The sequence below is a fragment of the Scyliorhinus canicula genome, chromosome 4 (assembly GCF_902713615.1).
Source record: "Scyliorhinus canicula chromosome 4, sScyCan1.1, whole genome shotgun sequence".
NCBI classification, from domain to species: Eukaryota; Metazoa; Chordata; class Chondrichthyes; order Carcharhiniformes; family Scyliorhinidae; genus Scyliorhinus; species Scyliorhinus canicula.
In genome coordinates, this window is record NC_052149.1 from 33,016,065 (window position 1) to 33,036,110 (window position 20,046).

At 42.6% G+C, this 20,046-nt stretch overlaps 1 protein-coding gene across 24 annotated transcripts in view; it reads left to right on the forward strand.

Moving 5' to 3' along the window:
• Window positions 1-1,236: 1,236 nt before the first annotated feature.
• The window catches only part of LOC119964463 (receptor-type tyrosine-protein phosphatase F-like), a 529,423-nt gene continuing 510,613 nt past the window's right edge, over window positions 1,237-20,046 (forward strand). For 7 of the 24 annotated variants that reach the window (XM_038793995.1, XM_038793985.1, XM_038793996.1 and 4 more), the window contains exon 1: window positions 1,237-1,643. The gene's annotated coding sequence lies outside the window, so the exon portion shown is untranslated. Of the gene's footprint in view, window positions 1,644-2,914; window positions 2,968-20,046 lie in introns of all 24 variants that reach the window. The other 17 variants (XM_038793987.1, XM_038793983.1, XM_038793988.1 and 14 more) reach the window with 5 other exon arrangements.

Here is a 20,046-nt window from a genome sequence, read left to right on the forward strand (position 1 = left end):
AGGGTGCAGAAAAGGTTCACAAGAATGGTTGAAGAACTTCATTGAAGTAGATTGACTGGAGGAGTTGGGACTATTTTCCTTGGAGGAGAGTTTGAGAGATTTTTTTAGAGATGTTCAAAATCATGAGGGGTCTGGATGGAATAGATAGGGAGAAACCACTCCCACTTGTGAAAGGACAAAGAACATGAGGGCACCAATTGAATGAAATTAGCAAAAGAAGCAAAAGTGATATGAGAAACAACTTTTTCAGGCAGGGAGTGGTTAAGGTCTGGAATGCACTGCCTTAGAGTGTGGTGGAGGCACTTTCAATCAAAGCATTCAAAAGGGAATTCCACGGTTACCTGAAAAGGCAGAATTGGTCATTCGGACAGCTGGTGCAGACACGATGAGCCGAATGGCCTCCTTCTGCGCTGTAACAATTCTGTGATATTTCATAACAATAAAGGTGCTTGGAGTCACAGATTGTTGTTACATTCTAAATGGCTGTTTGACAAGCAAAATAGCATTCTCAATGACTTATGGATAGCCTTTCCAATTTGCGCTATTTAATGTCTATCCATGACCAATTTTAGTAGGGCACATTCTGGGCTACATTGGGCTGAAAGTCTCCGAGTTTATTGCGTCCACATGAGAGCTCCTGCGGGCAGCTGCCTGGCCCGGCTCAGTGGTGTGCGATTTAACTTCAGTTTACTTTCCCTCGGGGATGGGTGAAGGTTTACAAGTTGTGCAATAGCATTGTATCGCACTCGCCAGATTTTCCGGCCCGACTTTATTTAACTTCGCTGGACTTGCATTCTTTGGCTAATAGGTTTTAAAGGCTGCATTCTAAAACTGCAGATGAGCATTTAAAATAAAATAATTTAAAATAAATGCTGAACCGCACTTTAGCACCCGGCAAAGCAACACCACAGTTTATAATGTCCGGTTCCCCTCTGCATTGGCAGCATATTTATAGCCCACGTATCCATGGCACCGCGAATAGACTCAGACCCGCTGTGTATTTCGGAGCTTCCCGGGTTCACCCTGCGCTTTGGGAATTTTCGGTCTATTTCGCGTCCCCGAGAGGTATCCCAGCCCGGCGACGTCACAATAGCAGCATTGTTGCCAGTCAACCTTTCGGGGAAGGGGGGGAGGGGCGGGAGCCCTCGGAACGCCCCCACCCCAGCCCAACCCCCGGCCTGCAGCCCCCACCCCCGCCCCCGCGAGCGCATTTCGGTCCCGATGACGCCATCATCGGGCGATGCCGAAGTTTGCCGAAGGCGCTCGGGCGGACTCGGTGCCAGGCGACGGTTTGGCTTTGGCGTCCGTGGAAAGTGTGTTAAGTAGCGATCGGGAGTGAAAGAGACGCGGCTGGGGTTGAGATCGAGTCCCGCACCGGAGAAGTGGTTGTGTGAGAGGGAGAACGAACGAACGAAAGAAGGAAGGAGAAGAAAGAGCGAGGTGGGGGAAAAAAACCCCACACGAAAATTAAACAAAGTTGGAAGGTAGAGGAGAGTTTCATCTTTGGGTGCGGTCCGAGCGAGTGGAGAGGTGAGAGGGAAGCCGGCTGGAAGGTGGCCGGGCTCTTGAGTTACTGGGCACCGTGAGGCGGGCAGCTGGACCTTATGCATGGAGCTGAGGGAGACTTGAGACGGCCGTGTGCGGTGAGTAGAGCGGCAGCACCAACAAAAAAATCTTGCGGGAGGGATTCTGTTTGAAATTGGTAGAGTTTGACTCGGAGTTTAGTGATCCCCCCCCCCCCTCCCCGGTGTGGAGTGTGTGTGTTTGTTGTTGAATCCGCAAAACCGCAGGTGAAGCCCCGGCTCCGGTCTGTCTGCAGCTTGGCTGGCCGCCTGTTGAAGAGATTGTGTGTGTTTAAAAATATATAGATGTATAAAATATCACAAGTGTCGTGAGAAACGGAGCAGCTTGTGTGCTGGCTGTGTGATTTCCACACCACCCCGATCTCTCAAAAATTGAAACACTTAAAAAATATATATATAATATTCGGAGGGTTTTTTTTGTGTATGGAAAAAGTCGACCCCCCCCCCCCCCCCCCCCAAACCAACCAACCAACAAACAACCACCGAAACCAAACTCCGCCGCCTGTTGAAAGCGAGAGAAACCGAATCGGCGATTGGAATTTCGGTCGTAAACTTAAAATAGGAAACACAAAGAGAGTCCGGGAGCGAGGGAGGGAATCGTGCCGTTAGCGAATAGCCAAATTTTAACCTGCTGGCGTGTACCGTCTCTTTATTTTTTTGTTGGGTGGTGGTGGTGGTGGTGGGGGGTTAGGGTTGCTCCAACAAGATGAGGTTAACAACCGGCAGACTGGCCCGTTTAAAATGCGATTTTACAACCCCCCCCCATCTTCACTATCCGCACGTTGAAGCAAGTAGGCTTATATCATTTTGATCCCCCCCTTCCGTACGGTCAGCTCGCATTTGAATTTTAAAAAGATAGGAAAAAAATATTACGATCCAGCCTTCAGACGCCACTACGATAATAAACAAGGGGTAGAGCCACCGTGCCTCGGGCCACCCGATCCTTATTTATTGGGATGGAAAGTGTGCCGCTCGTTCACAAAAATCCATTTCCACCATCCAAGAGGCTCCTTCCTCGCTGTGTTAGGTGTTTTCATTGAGTTTGAGGAAGGGGGGAGGGGGGGGGGGGATTGGAAAAACGGTGAAGGAAAGCGTTCAGCGCCTGCCTGCGAGGGCAGCAACAATAATTAAACTTAATGTTACTGAGCTTTGTTTTTCTGGGACAGCCTTCGATAAGGAATTTAAAAATCGTTAAACATATTCGCTTAAACAGCACAAATTAGCCAAGGTTTAACACCGCTGCTCTATTTAGTATCTCAGATTGGGTTTGATTTTATATTTAGAAAGTGTATTAATATACTGGTGTATTACGTTTTTGATTTTTCTATTAGAATTTGCCATGACCTACAGTTTTGATGCCGCATTTAGCCCCGATCTTTTTGAGGTATATTTTTCTTCAGTCCCTTATTTTTAAATTATAGATTTGTTTTGGAGTTGATTTTCTTTTTGTCGTTTCTCTCCTGAATTGTGTGCGTGTTTGAAATGGAGGCGTCGGTTCCTCAGTCAAATCCCCAGAGGTTGTGACTGAGCTTGATAGACGAGGTTGTGCAATTAGGATCGATGTATCTGATCGGCTGGAGACGCTCCTTACTCGGAGACTTGATCCTCTTCAAAAGCTCAGCGTGTAATTTTATCCCGCCGCCCAAAGGTTAATTCAGATTTGTCGTGAAGAGCGACTTTAGGCGGGTTGGTTTGTTTTGTAAATGCGGTTTTTATTTTTTTTAAATAAAAAACGAAAACGTCCTCCTTGGGAATTTAACGTCGTCCAGCCGGTGATTCATTTGCGTATTTAGGTTTTTGATTTGTTTTGTCATTCACGTGCACTCGAGTGTTGCAAGATCTTAGGGAAAGGTAAACACGAAAGCCTTGAGTTTTCTATCCATTCAATCTGAGGAGCCTGGCGATATTGTGCAGCAATACTGTACTCTGGTTCTAATTTCTCACCGAGCTTGGTGTGAGAATGAGCAACTGGTTCAAAAGGGTATCTGGTGGAAATGCATGGATTGTTCTGTTTAGATTACATCTATTCGTAGATGCTGCAGCATTTCATTTTTCGGTATTTACCAATAAAATTAAGATTTCTATATTTAAACAGAAATACTTTTCAAAGAAATGCCCACATTAGACGTGACTCAACATAGTACAGGCATAACATGTTGGGCATTATAATTGCCCTGCAAACCTTTTCATTCTGAAAGCCTTCTCACACAGTAAAATTAACCGTATCTTACAATTTTTATACAAACCTATTAAACGTTTTTTGGAGTGCTAAGAATTAATTCATGAAAGTCTGTTTTTTGTTTTAGATCTTTATCATGGAAGCCATCTTGTTCTCAACTCATTGCAATTATGTTTAACTTGTATCAATAAATTGTACAGCAATTGATTTGTGCTGAATAAAATAACTCCAAAGCAATGATTCTTCAGAATTTGATGGTGCATTTTTTTGTTACTTTAAAAAATATTTTCCTGGGCTTTTTGGTTTACCAAAGTGTGCAATCTTAGCCTCTAGCCCTACAAGATGACAATGTTCTCTTTTGGCATGGCAGTTGTAAATTATGTTGTTGGCTATAGTAGGAGGAATTCATCACAATAATGTGTCTTTAGTTCTAGAGTGCAAATTGCACATTACATACTTTTCCACCTACCTAAAAAAAATTTGTTAAAATCTGCTCTTCCATGTTTGTGAAATGTAAACCATGTCGGAAAGTATATATTAAAAGTCAGAATTATGTAGGTCTGTTAATACCTGAGAAGATCAGTGTACAAATAATCTGATTTGAGACTTTTTACTGAATTCTACTAAAGTAATTTTTTCCCCAATTGATAGCACATTTTGCAGTATCGAGAATAACTCATGAACGATTATAGATAATTTTTCTGCTGTTAAATCTCTCCGGTCTTAAAAACTTTTTTCATGTAAAATAATTACTGTTAATTACTTTCCAGACTTGAGCTGGGATTCAAAGCATCGTGTCAGTATTAGAGCCTTTATCACTACCTTTGTGTCTTTTATTTATTTCTGTATTTTCCTTGTTGATCAGGTGGTCACCATTGCATATCTATTGTTACATCTTAATTTAATTTCCCACAGTGAATAATTTTTATCTAGTTTTAGAGATCAATTAATATTGACTAGCAGCTAAACAACCTTAGTTAAACCTTAAATTTTGGGTTGATCGCAGCCATAGTCTTTGGCCTCCGCATTGCCTATAATTCCTCCACAGCTGTGGTTTCTGGTTGAACCTGACTCCTGGCAACCATGGCAACCGATTTAACCCTGAACCAAGTTTCTGACCCTCAATCGTTCCATTCACTTACTATTGCATATGAACAAAGACAACAACCTTCACCACCTCTGCTTCAGCTCATCTGCCAAAACACTCATTCATGCCTTTGCCACCTCCAGACTCAACTAGTTAAGTGCTTTCCTGGTGGGCCTCCCACCTTCCATAAACTTCAGCTCACCCAAGCTTTCCTGTTTGTATCTGAGGCTGCACCAAGACCCACATGCCAATTTGTATGTTTGTTGACCTACAATGGGCCCCCGTTCCCAAAAACACATGTTTTCTTTCTCCAGCTCAAAAGACCCAATAAATCTGCATTCCTCCAACCTCCCATGGATCCTCCATTCCCTTTTCTCCTTTTTAAGAGAGAAGCTGTGCTTAGACAACAAGAGTTTTGTTCCGTCAACAGTCCATGCACCAACTGTGTGAATCGCCCCAAGCATCGTTGTTGATTTGACACTTGTGGGTTAAGTGAGGACAACCTCTGTGGCCATCTCCAATTTGGAGCAGTAGGCCAGTGTCAATATCTAGCTTGTGGGAACTTTTGTCTCTGAGACAGGAAAAGTAACCAAAGAATTCTGGCAGTGAAGAATAATGATGCCCTCAATTTTCTCAAGTTTGATTCTTGTTCCATTTGCATTGCAGACATATTCAGACTATTTCATTCTGAGAATTCATCCCTGGTAAATTCTTACACTTTCGTATTTGTCCATATTTATATAGATAAATGGAAGGATGTGCTTTCAGAGGGATATTCCCCTTCTTTTGACTCCAGATCCTGTCCAGATTCTTTGTTGAAACCGCTAAGCTTAAGCCACTTTAATTTTGTATGTGTGAGCTGCTACAATCATTTGATGATGGTTTGCCACCTAGGTAGATAGTCATGTTTTGCTACCAACTTGAATGTCTTATGTGGCAGCATATGTGCCAACTCCCTGGACTTTGTTTTACCCAATTCAATCAGCAACCCAAAGGTGGCTACCTCGCCTTGCAAGTTCCCCAATGCACCGCTGAGATCACTCATGTCCTGACCGAGGAGGGCATGTGAACTGTGTGGTCCAGGCTCAAAACCAGGCTGATTGTTTGTAGAGATGCAGCCAAGGATCTAGTTCCAGTGCACAACAGAAAAGGGATGTATCCCAACTAATCTCTTGATATGGTATGGAACATCTCAGATCTGTTGCTCTCCAGTCCTAATGTAGGTGTTACATTAGCTTGGGGAGAACATCAGACACATGTTTGGTTCTCCTTTAAGCACTCCAAACCCTATCTTTCTGATCATACTTTTAGCTCACCGTCTTAACATCTTCTGCTTTGATTTGGTGTCGATTCTTGTCTTATTGCACTGTGGGATTATTTTTCAAGTGTTAAAGTGCTTTAGAATTCAATATTGCAATTTGTGCTAAAGCTTCATACTTTTGGCTGAATCCTCAAAAATTTAATGTAAACATTTTGTAAATTCAGTTGGCGGTCTTTTAGAATTTGGGCAGAAAAAATGTGCTTCTCTAGGCCAGGGTATTTTTTTGTTGTTGTTGGAAATACCCTACAGTTCAGACCAGCATCTTGGAGACAGAAACAACATTATTGTTTTAAAACTGAAAGATTAAGTTAAGCAGGACCTTTCAGTTCAGAAAGGTTAACTATTTGACCTGTTGCATATTTCTATTATTTTCTGTTTATTTCAGATTTCCAGCATCTGCAGTAATTTGCTTTTGTTTTGTCTTTGTACTACTTTTTATGGTGCGATAATTCTATATCTAACATGGAATTAGTTTTGCAACCAACTTCCACAATGAGCCGTACTAGATGATGCCTTCCATACTGACTCCTCAGACTGAGATTAGGTGGAATTAATTAGAGTTGAATCCTGATGAGGAATGAGCCAGAATTGATGAACAGCATTTCTAATATTTTGGTATAATTTAGATGGTTTTCTTATGTACAGACTTCAGTCTACAATGAAGTTGGACATCCAATTAGGGTGGCATGGTGGCGCAGTGGTTAGCACTGCTGCCTATGGCGCTGAGAACCCAGGTTCGATCCCGGCCCCGGGTCACTATCTGTGTGGAGTTTGCACATTCTCCCCGTGTCTCTGGGTTTCATCCCACAACCCAAAGTTGTGCAGGTTAGGTGGATTGACCACACTAAATTGCCCCTTAAGTGGAAACAAATAATTGGGTACTCTAAATTTAAAAAGGTCGACTTCAGTCATAGTAATTGAGTACGCTTAGTTTACAGTGTCAAATTTGTGCATTTGATTTTCCATATCATTTTACTGTCTAAAAGAACCTTAGTTGCTGTATGAGCCTGCAAAAGAATGCCTGTTTTATGCTACTCAATTTCCCCCTTAGCCTGCTTAAAATATACTTTTGTATGTGTAATTAATCGTAGCTTAAAATGCAGATTTTCCTACTGCAATGAAGACTTTCTTTCCTCACCTGCATTGGATTTGGTTTACATCTGAATTTGGGAAAACAAGAAAAGCAGATTAAATCAATCTGGCGCATCTTTCACTGACTATCACATCCATTTCCAGAGAAACTTTTGATGCTAAACTGTATTCTTGGAATGGTTATAATCTGTGACTCACTCATGTATTGATATATTAATCTGAAAATTTATCATCGGGTTAAAGAAGACCAAATGCAACAGAGTGCACTGTGCTGTCTTTCCAAGACTTGAATAAATAATCTTCTATAGAGTCAAAGGGTCCAAAATTTTGGAAAGTTGAAATGAGAGTAATGTCAGCGTATGCTGCTATTATAGTGTAAAATTGATGAACATCTTATGTCTGCACATGTACAGTTAAAAACGGAGATCAGAAGTTGCTGCCTGTGATACTCTGCTCCTCCATAGGGTGTGCTGTTGCAGCCTTCACAGATGCAATCAGCAAATAATACGATTTGACATGAACCTGAATATTTCATGCACTATTCTTGTTGCAAAGCCCATTAAAAAAGTTGAGCCTTATCGAATGAGGTGCAACTTAGTTTTTAATGGTGTTTTAAGTATAATTACTGCTGAACAACACTTATAGAGTATGCTTGGATTGTCATCCCTCCATTCCATGGTGAAAATAGATTTTAAAAACTTTTTAAAAAAGTTTGATATTTAAGGCTTTTACCTTAAATCCATATGTATCGGCCTATCTTATTTTTCGCTCTGTAAAATTTATTAAAAAGTGAATGATCAGTTTTAAAAAAACTTCCTGGTTTACTGGCTGTAAGAAAACATCAGCCTGATTGGCTGTTCCACTTAGATTAGATTAGGACAGTACAGCACAGAACAGGCCCTTCGGCACTCTATGTTGTGCCGAGCAATGATCACCCTACTCAAGCCCACGTATACCTATCCCAGTAACCTAACAACCCCCATTAACCTTATTTTTTAGGACACTAAGGGCAATTTAGCCTGGCCAATCCACCTAACCCGCACATCTTTGGACTGTGGGAGGAAACCGGAGCACCCGGAGGAAACCCACGCACACACGGGGAGGATGTGCGTGCTTGGGTTTCCTCCGGGTGCTCCGGTTTGGTGCCACTTGTTTGATGACTTCACCGTTTCTGGATATCAGAGATCAGTTTCAGATGGCATCAGAATTAAATTGGCATTGGGATGGGTGAAATTGATTCACGTGGCCCACAACTTTCTTTTGAGGTCAGTTGTGAGCATGGACTGCAAATTCCTGGACTTTTTTTGTGGCACGTCAATGTAATGCAATGTCCTCCGAATGTTCAAAAATTAAATTTTAAATTTTATATATATTTAAAAGAAGCCTGAAAGAACAAGAACAAAGTAACTGGTTTAGTTGTCTGACATCCCATTCTCTTAGCAATTGACTGTTACTGGCAGTTCAGTTCCTAAAATATCTAATGCTAATGAATGGGTATGCATTTTATATATAAATAATACAAAAAGATTCAAATAAATAAGAACGAAGTGCTGGCAATACGCAGTGTCTCTGGCAGCATCTGTGAAAGGAGAACAAATTGCTGGCAAAAAGCAGCATCTGGAGTAGCATCTGTGGAGGGAAGAAAACAAGTTTTGAGTCCAATATGACTCTACAAGAGTCCTTAGCCTCTACAAGAGTTTTTAGCCTCAAAACGTGAACACATTTTTTCTTTCCAGATGTTGCCGCCTGATCTGGGTTTTCCAGCACTTCTGTTTCGATTTCGGATCTTCAGTATCCACAGTACTTAGGTTTGTTTGACTCTTAAAATAAAAACAAACAGAAGAGCCAAGCCATAAAAAAAATGCAGCAAATGCAGAAAATACTCTGCAGTTCTAGCAGCATCTGTGGAGAGAGAGTTAATATTGCAGGTCAATGACCTTTTTAATAAGAGTTGGGAAAAGTTAGAAATGTAATAGGTTTTGAGCAAGGGGAGGTGGAGGAGAAAATAAAGTACATCTGAGATAGCGTGGAGGACAGGAGAGACTGAATGACAGTTGTTGAAGGCCAAAGGGTGTTGTGATGGGGCAAGAACAGAAACAAAGGAACTAAAAGTTGTATCTAACTACAATTTCAGTCCATAATTTCTGCCTCTGTTTTGATCCCTCCATATTTTATTTTCACTTTCAGACAGCACACCTGCCGAATGCATATGTTTTGTTTCTTTGTTTCTTAACTCATCACCACTCCCTTCAGCCCTGCACAACACGTTCTTCTGCCATTTAATCTCTTGTCCTCACCTTCAAAGTAAAGTAATATGTGTCTCATTTTTGTCAATGAATTGTAATTAAAGCTCTATCCAATATTAGACAGTTTCATTATTAAGTAGTTAACCAAATTACTACCCGTTTATTCGCTTGAAGTACCCCAGAAACTGGAGCAAAAGGTTATTTTTCCCGTAACTGGCTGGGTGAATCAATGAAATAGCTGTTTCCTTATTTTCTGGAACTGTCAGTTTAGTTTTTGGACCCTACCAACTATCAACCCCTCATTCACACATCTTGGAACATGCTTTTCCCAGCAACATGTCTTTCCAGATCCACACCAAGGGCTCTGCATGTTCTGTGATTGTGGTAGTGCTGGTTGAGGAGCCTGGTGGTGTTTCAACCCTGATCAGTGTGCTGGATTGCCTGGGACCTTCCAAAGTGCCCAATTGCTATGTCTACAACAGTGAAGTAGAACACCGCGAGGAAGACTGTGCCGACCAGCATTCGCCCCATCCAGAGAGTGATCACTGGCTGTGTAGGAAGAAGGGGGCCGGTATATATAAGCTGCCCATTAATGGGACAAATGTCCCCTGAGCAAGAAGAAAATAGCACGGCCAACCTGGTCATTTTAAAGGATAAAACAAAATTAATGTGAATGAGCATAGAGGATATCCATCTCATAAATATTCTGACTGCATCTTGGGGATGTGTTTTATAGCTTTATTTTTCAGCAATCTGAATAAACAAAATCTTGTTCTCCTTTGTTTCTTTTCCACATCATTTGAATTATTTGTTGTGTTTTGTTTATTTCAAGTTTATTATGTATTGCTGATTGTGGTTTTATCAGACATTCATAGATGCCCACTACTAGCCCATGGAATACTTGCTGTAGCTGAGGCCATTTGTGGTCAGCTGTTACTCTACGAAGATCACAGGTTGGAAATCAAATCTGTGGTATTGAAGGTAACATTCAAAACTGGATACATGAAACTATCACATCTCTTTCAGAAAAGGACCTTCAGGTCTCAAACCATTTTCTGTAAGAGATTTCCATGATTTCAAATTTATCTTGTCTACCAGAACCTCTTTGATTCTAAACCAGTCATTTTCAAAGTTTGGGTCGTGACTGCGGGTGGGTCGCAGGAAGGTTGCGACGGTGATGGGCCGAATGGCCTCCTGCACTGTATGTTCTATGACTGTATGTTCTAGATCGCGGGAATTAATGCACAATGGCCTCAGCATACAGTGCAGAAGGAGCCCATTTTAAAATTGTCGCCTGCGACAGGCTTTAAAAACGACGGGCACGACCTGGCTTTCAGAATGTGGACATGCTGCGCATGCGTGCTCGTTCATTTAGCGCGCATGCCCGGAGTCCAGTAAAAAACATCGTCTCCTCCTGACATCAGCGCGTTGACCCAGTAAATCATTCTTTCCCTCCATTTATTTTAGGAAAAGATTTTTAAAAATTCAGTGCAGTCTTCCTGCCTGAAACAAACAGGTCACGCACCCCAAACACTGACATCGCCTGCTCTGGAAGCGATTGCGATTCCTCCATTTTGTCAGCAGCAAACACGTAACAGGGCTGTAAGATTTTAAAATGGAACATAAGGAAGTGAGGGCCAGAGACACAAACAGGCCAAGATTTCACTTAAATCTGCTGGAGAAAGTGGCTCAGGAGAATCGACAGCAGTGGTGGTGTGAGCTGTTCAGAGTCCACAACAGGACAAAGCAATGGTGGTGTGAGCTCCAGGACCTCTGATGAACAGCCCATGCAGAAATTTAATATTGAATGACAAAGCAAGTGAGAGGACTAAGCAAGGTAAGCGAAATATGGTGGGTCATGAAGGTCGGCCAGAGTGGGTCGTGACAGTTGGCAAGCATGGGTCCCGAAGGTTGGCCGGTTGATAAAAATGGGTCCCCCGGAAAAAGAATTTGAAAAATACTGGATGAAAAACTGTCACGGTTCAGCGTTAGGGTCATTGCAAACTGCTCATCTGAGTTTTAGAGACCAGACCTTTCAGATTATCCTTAAACCTTTTAATGTTTCACATGCGACTTGGTTGAGTTTTAATTGAATCAGCATGGACACCAATAAGTTTGTATTTCAGGGAAACCTCTTTCCTAATGAGTGTCTAAACACCAATTAGGATTTGGGCATGAGTTGAATTATGCATTGTGAATTGACTCTTGCCTGCATAAATCTGATCTATATCTGAATTTGTTGGGTCATTGTAGCTGGTGCTAATGTGAATCAGTGGCACTTCAAGCTAGTGATGGATATCTGAATCAAATCTTTATTTATGTCTTATAGATGTTGTGGACATATTGAGCCAGAATTTGCTGTAGCTGGCCAGTAGATAGCATTAAATTTGCCCTTGCTTCATGCAGTTGAATGGTGAATCAGGCAGTGAAACATCTTTTTTTGGGAAGCTAATGGTGGAGGAACACATCCTGGACATCAGCTTTCAGGGTTTGCATTTGAGCACAGGTTGGCCCTTGCCTGATTGTGTACTTTTTGCATTAAAATAACAGTGCTCAGCATTATTTTAAGAATATTTTGACTGTGTACAGATAAATTAATTGATTCCTTTCATATGATTTTTACTGTTCCAGATCCAAGCATTTGGCTTAAAATTAAAGTAGTATTAATAGTTCTTTGTGGGGGGAAATCGGATCAATTTTTAATAGGGTAACTGGGGTACAGGTTTGGAGTGTTGGCTTGAATGTTTGTTTTGGGGGCTGATTTCAGGTCTTGACCCCTACATGCTGCGCTCTAGAGATGGCCAGTGTGATTTTGAAAGCTTAAGGCAATCAAAGGTCATGGAGCCAGGTTCCCAACACTGGAGGGCTAATGTGAGGCTGTCCAGCATTTGGTGATTGGCAGTTGCTGATATGAGGATGTAGCGTGTGATGGACCATGGAAATACCACAGCTGCTTGACCAAGATCCTGGTTGGGCACCCCCTTCAGGGACAGCCAGTGGCCGCAACTGTGGCCCAGCTCCCACTATTCATTATGAAAGCTTCCCTGTTTTTTGAAGGGTGCTTTGGGATCTTTTAAATCCCCCTGATAGAGGTTTTGCCCCTCAATCCAAAAACAGTATCTCTAACAATGTAGCACTCTAACAGTACTATGCCAAAGTATTGACCTGTATTGTTTGGGGGGGGGGGGGGGGGGGGGGGGGTGGCTGGATCCTGATGGCAAGTTTCCCTTTGACCCGTTACTTTGTTCTTCGGCCTATCCTCAACTGTATTTTTGCATATTCATAGAGCTACAACCTTCTGATTCACGCAAGGCTAACAATTTATTATGGAGTGCATCTGATCATTCAGTTATATATGTTAATTGAGTTCTTCTGCGTATCCAGCTTAGAACCAGTTCGATCTCCTCCTGCCAGCTGTCCTGTTAAATAAAAATATTCAAGAGAAAAATACAAAAAAAATGATAACATGACTGTAATTCCTAGTGCAGTTCAAGGGAGTTTTAAAGGAGCTGTCATATAACTCAATTGACAAGTGCATTATGTATTGTTCTGAGCAATTAGGCAAGAAAACTTGGGTCCTATTTGGAGTTAATTTGGTTTCCTTAGTTGCCCACTGCTACATCAACAACGAGCTTCAGTTTCTCTGAGCTAGAGATAGAGAAATGTGAGGCTAAGTTCTCATTCTTGATTTTTAATCAATATTCCTACAGGGCTGTCAGGTGAGGACAAATTGGATTTAGTTGTAAATTTCTCCCTCGCTATTCTCTTCATCAAATAAGTTAGATTTGCTTGGACAGGGTATCACAGGGTCTGCTGTTGTAATGGAATCATACTCTCAACATTCAATGTGTGTTGAGGGTGGTGGGTCCTAAAAGACAAAACCTCCTCCTAAATAATGAATGTGAAATCATAATATTTTTCTTGATTCTTCTCTTTTTCAAACCACCCCACACTCTAGCTACATTTCCATCCCCATCACTAACAATATTTTTATTTAGCATCCAGCATTAGTCAGCCTGTGTATATGGAGCGAGGGAGTGTGGATCATAATGGCAAGACTCCCTCCTAACTGATAAATACAACATCCAATCCTTTTTCTGCATTATTCCCTTCCCCAGGCAACATTTCCACACTATATCCAAGAATGTTTTTATTTAGTTATAGTGATTGTGTATTTGGGTTTAACAAATACGAACCTGATTTATGAGTGTTTTAAAATGGTGATTACACTAGAATGTTACATTTTGCTTTTATTGATTTATTACACATTGGGTCAACTAACTCTTTTTTGTTTCTCCCTTCCCTTGATTGATACTACATTGCAAACTGGTTAATTTCACTTTTGATATAAACTCTGTAATCAGATTCCAAATACAAAATTAATGCAGTGATCACAGAGATCTTTGTAAACACTTGTATTATTTGCTATTGTGAAATAGTGAGCCACACCTTTGTTTTATATTTTTGCATGCAAGTTGTAGAATGTTAAACAGATTCTGCAGCCTTGTACTCCACCCCTGGCTCTGATGCTGTTAGATTTTGCCTTGCCAACTTCAAAATTATAGTATATAGCTACCAGAGCAAGCTGTAAGTGAGATCGCTTTTCCTAGGTTATTTTGCATTTGGAATAATACTGTGAACTATTTTAAAACAATTTTAACTCTAGCTGCTAGATTCCATTCAGTTTCTGAAGCTTGCAATAGCACAGGCTATTTGTGGCAAAAAAAGGGAAACTGAAGTAAGTTGTTTGCTTCACTAATAAGTGCACTAGTGCTCATTTACGATAATTCATGCTATGCATGCAATAAAGTGACAATCATCCTCGGAGGTGAATTCTGTTTTAGGAGGCACAAAGATTAGCTCTATTGTAGACACCATTTTACAGTAATATCCAGTATGAAATTGTCAAGATATTTGAGATAATAGGGGAAGAACCTTCATTGTTCAGGTCCATGATGGCCAACTGTTTGGAACAAGAAGCAGGATTCATATTGAGGAGGCGACATGTGATCAAAATACTGTGCTGTCAGACAGAAACCTGCTTGTCACGTCTGATCCAATCGAATCAACATTCACAAACACACACGTCCAAGCGAGCCAAAATTTCCATTTTAAGTAAAATATGTTCTATGCGCACAAAACAGCGAGTACCCTGTTGATGAAAACCCACATCCTCGACTTCCAGTGGTGCGATACGGAAAGAAGCATGCGAGGTGGCTCCCACTGGAAAACTGATCATTTTGCCCTTTTTTACTGGTGTCACTTGTCTTTTAATTCTCGGTAACTCCTACGGGGTGGAGTTCTCCCTTCTCTCATGCCCAAGAGAGGCAGAGCCAAAAACATTTTGAGCCGACTGATTCTGAAGCCTCTTAAAGATCTACTGGAGGAAGATGGTAGAGGTAGGGTCTTCCTCTCCGATCACACCATTATCTGCCTAGGCTCTCGCCAGCATTTTAGTGATTGGGCTTGCTAAACACAGACAAAAACTTGTCAGTGGATCGTTTGGTTCTTGAAACCACAAGTAAAGTAGATCGTCACAGCTCATGGAGCCACAACTAAGAGCATGGAAGCAACATTGTCTGATCATAGTGAGCGGATCACTTCTCTAGAGCCCGATCTTGCTTCAGTGGTTGAAGTCAACAAATCATAGAGTGGCACAGTGGTTACATGGCTGCCTACGGCACTGAGGGCCCGGGTTCGAATCTCGGCCCTGGGTCACTGTCCGTGTGGAGTTTGCACATTCTCCTCGTGTCTGCATGGGTTTCACCCCCATAACCCAAAGATGTGCAGGTTAGGTGGATTGGTTGCGCTAAATTGCCCCATAATTGGAAAAAAATAATTGAGTACTCTAAAAATTAAAAAAGAAAGTTAACAAATCGTTAAAAATCTAGCTCCGTGACATGGAGAACAGATCCAAGAGACTGAACATTCCTCCTCTCTCTTCCCCCCCCCCCCCCCCCCCCAAGAATTAGTCCCGGCCCATAGCTCACTTAGAACTTAGTCCTGGAGATCTGCCTCATGCGGTGATAGCAAGAGCCCATAGCTTGAAAGAAAAAAAGCAGGTTCTTCAATGTGTAAGGGATTTGTGATCTCAAGTGGGAAGACCACACCGTTGTGCTGTACCAGGACATAGAGTGCGGACCTAGCTAAGAAAAGAGCTGATTTAATGAGTGGAATCCATCCTGTAAAGAATGGACTCAAGTTTGGGGTGGTCTATCCAGCTCGTATTCTTGGGGTGGGGGGTGGGGGAAGACCACTCTTTTGACATTCCAGGAGATGCAGGCTCCTTTGTTAAAGACCACCCTTTGTTAAAGATCCGCTGTTTAATCTGTTTTATGGCTTTGTGGACGGGCACTTTGAATTTTTACGTCTTTTAATGTGCATTATTTGAGAGTACTCTTGATGCCTTTGTTTAGATTTGTGAGATCCCTGCAGGTTTTTCTTTTTTACATTAATTTATTGTTCCCTTTTCTTTTTATCATTGTCGTTTGGCACGACATTTAGTCGCTAGTGTGGCGGTATAAGTTAAATAAGGTTTTATTCTCTGGTTGTGAGTTAGAGGGGGTTAGTTAATGGGAGTGGTTTTAGAGGGTTTTCTGCAGCTCATTACAATAGTTTTTAAAAAAAGAACTTGGCTTGTGTTTAGTATTTTGTTAATTGTAGGCGTTAGGATAAGTTGTTTGCCATTGCATTGTTCCATTTGCTTTTGGATATGGTTATACTCCACTATGTTGCCGTTTTTAGGGTGGAGTGGGGTGGGTTTTAGTGTTGGTCTGTTGACAGCACTTTCCTTTGTCGAGTTATCTGACTTGGCTCAGTGGCTATCTTGGATGCATCTTTTTGCTTTTATCCCTCGTTTGGTATCTCTCTTTGGGAATGGCTAACTCCAGATTAAGGAATGGTTGGAGACCTACAATCTGTCTGGTTACCTGGAATGTTAGGGGCTTGAATGGCCCAGTGAAACAGTCAAGGACATTCACCTCTTCAGAACCTAAACTCTGATATTGTTTTGTTTGCAAGAAGCCCACTTGCATATCAAGGATCAGACCCCAATGGTTGACTATGTTATTGTTTGTGGCTCCCTGTCGAACACTCCAGTAGTTATGGTTAACATTTATATCCCTAACTGGGGTGATACAAAAAAAACTCCATGTCTGGAGTCAAAACATTCAGGAATGCATTTGCTTGTGGAGGCTCGAGCGAATGAGGTTTGAAGTAACATGCCGGAGTCACCAGTGATCTCGCTGTGATCGTCAAGTGCCTCTATACACACTAGCTGAGGTCTGTCACATTGCACATCTTGTATGGAAAGTGGGATGCTGTTGTCACTTGTCTCGCATATAGTGGATAGAGCCTCAGTAGCTTCTTGTTGTTCACTTGGGCTGGGTAGACTGTCAGAGTCTTCGTCTGGTGGCTCAAACAATGTGGGTGGACTGTAATAGTCGTCTTGCTGTGCACTTGAGCATTGGCAGACTGTCATAGTCTTTCTGTAGTTCACTTGAGCATGGCAGACTTGCATCGTCTGCTGCTGGTTGCTCAGAGCAGGTTGCTAGACCCTCATGGTCTTGTTCATGCAAGGACTGCGCTTTGGAGTCTTGCGTTGCTTCTATCATGGAGGCTGTCCACGAGCTCACTGTGGAGGCTTGTGTCACTCGAGTTACTTCTTGTTCATGCAAGGACTGCGGTGTGGAGTCTTGCGTTTCTTCTATCGTGGAGTCTGTCCACGGGCTCGCTGTGGAGGCTTGTGTCACTGGAGTCACTTGTGTGGAGACGTGCAGTTGTTTCGCTGTTGAGTCTTTCATCGCTTCCTGTGTAGAGGCTGGGACCCTTTGTGGTGCGTGGACCACTCTCTGTCTCTTAGTGTCAAGCCACAGCATAATCCTGCACTCACTAGTCGGGATGTCGTATATGCTGGGCTGAAGATCCTCAAATCCGAAGAACACATCCGCGTCTGTGTCGGATTCTTCACTGTTCTTCACTGGGCGTGGTCCGGGGTCTCTGATGTCACGAAACCCGTGACGTTGGTCGTAGGAAGCGTATGCGCATATCGCTGTTCCTTTACTGGGGGCCTTTTTCGCAGTTGCGCATGCGCAGCTTCTCGCGCATGCACAAAAGGACCTTCCCGTTCTGTGCGCTTCTCGCGCAACTGCGCATGTGCAGTACCTTTTTCAAGATGGCCGCCGATCAAAATTGTCGTTCTCTGCTCCGGGATCTCGGCCTCATGGTGAGTACTGGCCCCTCTCTTACCGTTTTCTGTTGGTTTGTTTGTGTTTTCCTTACAGTATTGTCCGAATTTGTCCAGGACTGCCTGGAAGTCACTCCTGTTTTGCCCTTTGGAGATCCTGAATGTTTTGAAGATTTCTTCTGCTCTGGCACCGGCGATGGTGAGCAGAAGCTCTGTCTTTTCAGCATCGGCCATGTCTTGTAGGTCGGCTGCTACCAGAAGGATCTCAAACCTTTGCCTGAATGCACGCCAGTTTTTGCGGAGATTGCCGTGGCACTTGAGGTGCTGTGGAACCGGAATCTCGATCATCTTGCCTGGGTGTTGTTGCTGGTTGTTACTGTACTGTTTGCTGAGTTGTAACTATATGGATTGAAACAGTCACTCACTGGTACCATGTCTTGTTACGCCCTTGGCGTAGCATAAGCTGCTTCCTTGATGTTCACTCTGACAAAGGAAGGTTCAGACGTGGAGATAACTTCAACACGTTTATTAAACTATTTACAATTCTCCTACTCTGATTCGCCTCTACTGTTAATCCTTGTTAACAGCTGACGAACCAGTCTGCTACAATCCACGTGGTGGGTATGATGTTGAATCAACCCTGTGTACTGACTTGAGTGTCTCCACTGGAAAGAGGAAGATCATGTGTGCTGTGTCCTTTATATATGGGTTGGTGTAATGCCCCCCTGTGGTAGTGTCACCTCTGTGTGTATCGTGAATGCCCATTGGTCGTGTCCTATCTTACTGACCTATTGGTTGAGTGTCTGTGTCATGCCTCTGGTGCTCCCTCTAGTGTCTAGCTAGTCTACTTGTACTTACATTAACCCCTTGTGTATTTACAGTGATGCATATCACCACAAATGTCAGCAAATCTGAGGAACTGGTCATCGACTTCAGGAAGCGAAATGTCGCACACTCCCCTGTCTGCATCAATGGTGCTGTGGTGGTGATGGTTGATAACTTCAAATTCCGAGGTGTAAACATCACCAACAATCGTTCCTGGTCCATCCACGTTGACGCAACAACCAAGAAAGTACAACAGTGCCTATTTTTCCTCGGGGGAAACTAAAGAAATTCGGCATGTTCACATTTGACTCTTACAAGTTTTTCCAATGCACCATAAAAAGCATCCTATCTGGCTGCATCACAGCTTTGTATGGCAATTGTGTGGCCCAAGACTGTAAGAAATTACAGAGTCATGAACATGGCTCAGTCCATCACGCGACCCGCCTCACATCCATCGACTCTGTTTACACCTCTTGTTGCCTTGGGAAAGTGGCAGCATAATCAAAGACCCCTGCAACCCAGGCTATTCTCTCTTCCAACCTCTTCCATCGGGCAGAGGATACAAAAGTCTGAGAACGAACGCCAACAGCTTCTCTGTTGTTACCAGCGACCTGAATGGCCCTCTTTTATAGACTGAACTGATCTCTCTTCACATCTTCTCTATATTCCATATGCTACATCTGATGTCTATGTATTTGGATCCTGTACATTGCATGTCCTATGTTTTTAATGTATGGAGCGATCTGCCTGGACTGCATGAAAAACAAACTTTTCACTGTACCTCCGTACACATGACAATAAAGCTAAAACCATGAAGTAGCAAGGCATCAGGTTAAGTTTGAGCAAGAAAACTTCCTTCTGGTGACCACCTACCACCCTCCCTCAGTTGATGCATCTCCTGTTGAAGATCACTTTAGGGTAGCAAAGGTACAGACTACTTAGGGCAGCATGGTGGTGCAGTGGTTAGCATTGCTGCCTCACGGCCCTGAGATCCCAGGTTTAATCCCGGCTCTGGGTCACTGTCTGTGCGGAGTTTGCACATTCTCCCCGTGTTTGCATGGGTTTCGCTTCCACAACCCAAAGATGTGCAGGGTAGGTGAATTGGCCGCACTAAATTGCCCTTAATTGGAAAAAAGGAATTGGGTACTCTACGTTTAATTTTAAAAAAGTTACAGATTATTTGATCAACTGTAACACCAAGGCTCCTGGGACAAACCTCTACATTGGCTGAGGTCAAAGAAAGATTGTTGTGTTTGTTGGAGACCAAGTATCTCCATCCCAGGACATCACTGCAGTTGTTCCTCGGGTGTTTTTGGGCCCAGCCCTCTTTAGTTACTTCATCTAACACTACCATCATGAATTGGAAGTGTATCGTCATTCTTCATACTTTGTCATTCTTTATGTTTGTGTGATCAAATTTCATACCTAGGCACTGTCTGAGTACCTTCACACACAAATCTCAGTTCAAGAATGTGGCTCACCACCACTTTTTCAAGGGCAATTAGGAATGCTGAATAAAACAATTCAC